Raw genomic sequence first — 1814 nt, 5'->3', positions numbered from 1 at the left:
TCTCTCTCAAATAAATAAAATCTTTAAAAAATAAAATAAAGCCTCCTAGACACTATGAAAACTGATTTCTTCTCAATCCATAGTAGCAACAATATTTCAAGAACCTTAATACACCATAAAGGAGAGGAACACTATAGTGTCTATAAATTTGTCATTATAGAATTCATCTAAGTTTCTGTCCTATTTGTTCCATGAGGGCAGGATCAAGGGCAGTCTTGATCTTTGCTGTATACCGAATGCCTGAGCCATGACAGGCACACAAATGTTCTTTTAATGAGTGAACAAGTGAAGGAGATTACTAACGGGACTTCTCTCTCCAATATAGCATGATCACTCTAGCCAGTGGTGTTAGAAATGATGAAGTAGCTTCGGTTCCAGACAGAGTTCTTTCTCACATCCTCTTTAAGAAGTTGGTCTACATACTGCAGCTCACTATCTCGAAGTTTAAATTCCGGAATAACGCACTGTTGATGTTGCCAGGCATGATAATTCTTTGCATCCTGATTAAGAATATCAGCAATAAACTCAAGCTCCTGAGATGGATCTTTTAGCCATGCTGCTAATACTTGCCTGTGAAGCCAGACTTGATAGTGTTGGGGCTCTTCCTCAATTATTGCAGTGATGGAGTTCATTTCCTCATGTAGATCCTTTTGAAGTGACTTTAAGAGAACTCTCCAAAAATGCCACAGTGTATAATTGGCTGCATTTAACTATTGAGTTAGCATCTCTGGTTAGTTTAAAAGCTTATTCACTTCTTCCATCACAGCTGCAAATAATCATAAACATCTCTAAATTTTTTTTACAATAAATGATCTAGACCACTGAATTGGGGCCATCAGTCTATGGCACTGGGTCTATATCTGTCCATTCTGCTCTGTCCCTGTACAGGACATAGCTGGGTGAGTCTGGGCTCAGGAACTTGTCGTCTATAGGGGATGCCACTGCTTCTCTGGGGTCAGCCACCATAGGTGGTTGATACAAATGGCCTCAGCTGGATTCTCACATAGCTTCTCCCCAGGGCCCACTCCTTCCCCTCTTTTTGGTTAATGTCCCTGTGACTTGCATGTCTGGCCCGTGTTTGTTATGGGAAGTAGATACCATCAGATTTGTCTTTGCCAGAGTCCCCAAGAGGAAGGAGACCTGGAGTTCCTTCAGGCACCACACAGAGCTGGGTCTTGCTTTAGGTTTTTTTGTAAATTGTGCCCTTTTCCCACTTTTGTGCCCAGAAGGCATTCCAGGAGAACAGGAGGTCACAAACTCTGATTCTTCCCAGGGCCACAGGGATCAAATTGCTTTGGCACAGGTAGGGGTCAATTTTCAATCCCCTTGTCCTTCCCACCCTGCCCTACACTTTTATTGCAGTTGGAAGGATGTAGGGAGCTGGCAAGAGTGAGTCACTCTAGACCACCTCTTCCCAAGGGAGCTGTCCCTGTCTCTTTTCCAAGGATTCTTGGGATGCCCTTGGCAATCCCGCCAGATGGAAACTGCTCCCCACTGAACATTTCTTCCACCAGACCTAACGAATTTCTGACATTTCTCAGATTAGAGAAAATCTGTTTATTTATTGTCCCTCTTCCTAAGATTAGGGGATTATTTGCTCTCTTTCTCCTTGTTTTGTTTACTGCCACATCCCCAGGACCTAGCACACTGTAGATGACAAATGAACAAATATTTGTGCAGTGAAGACTGCTAGTGTTGAATGTAAATGGGGAGGGTATTTCTGCAGCAGAAACCCCAAATTTCTGTATACTCTGCGAAGGAAGGGCAGAAACATTTGACTACTAGTGATACCGTAAGCTATCAGCAATCTTTCT

At 42.8% G+C, this 1814-nt stretch overlaps 1 pseudogene; it reads right to left on the bottom strand.

Annotated features, from left to right (window-relative positions):
- Positions 1-203: 203 nt before the first annotated feature.
- Positions 204-966, bottom strand: LOC113253681 (protein farnesyltransferase/geranylgeranyltransferase type-1 subunit alpha-like; annotated as a pseudogene).
- Between the last annotated feature and the right edge of the window lie 848 nt (positions 967-1814).

The sequence above is a fragment of the Ursus arctos genome, unplaced genomic scaffold (genome assembly GCF_023065955.2).
Source record: "Ursus arctos isolate Adak ecotype North America unplaced genomic scaffold, UrsArc2.0 scaffold_20, whole genome shotgun sequence".
Lineage (NCBI taxonomy): Eukaryota > Metazoa > Chordata > Mammalia > Carnivora > Ursidae > Ursus > Ursus arctos.
Note: the sequence above shows the minus strand (reverse complement) of the source record. Positions and strands in the feature narration are given on the sequence as shown.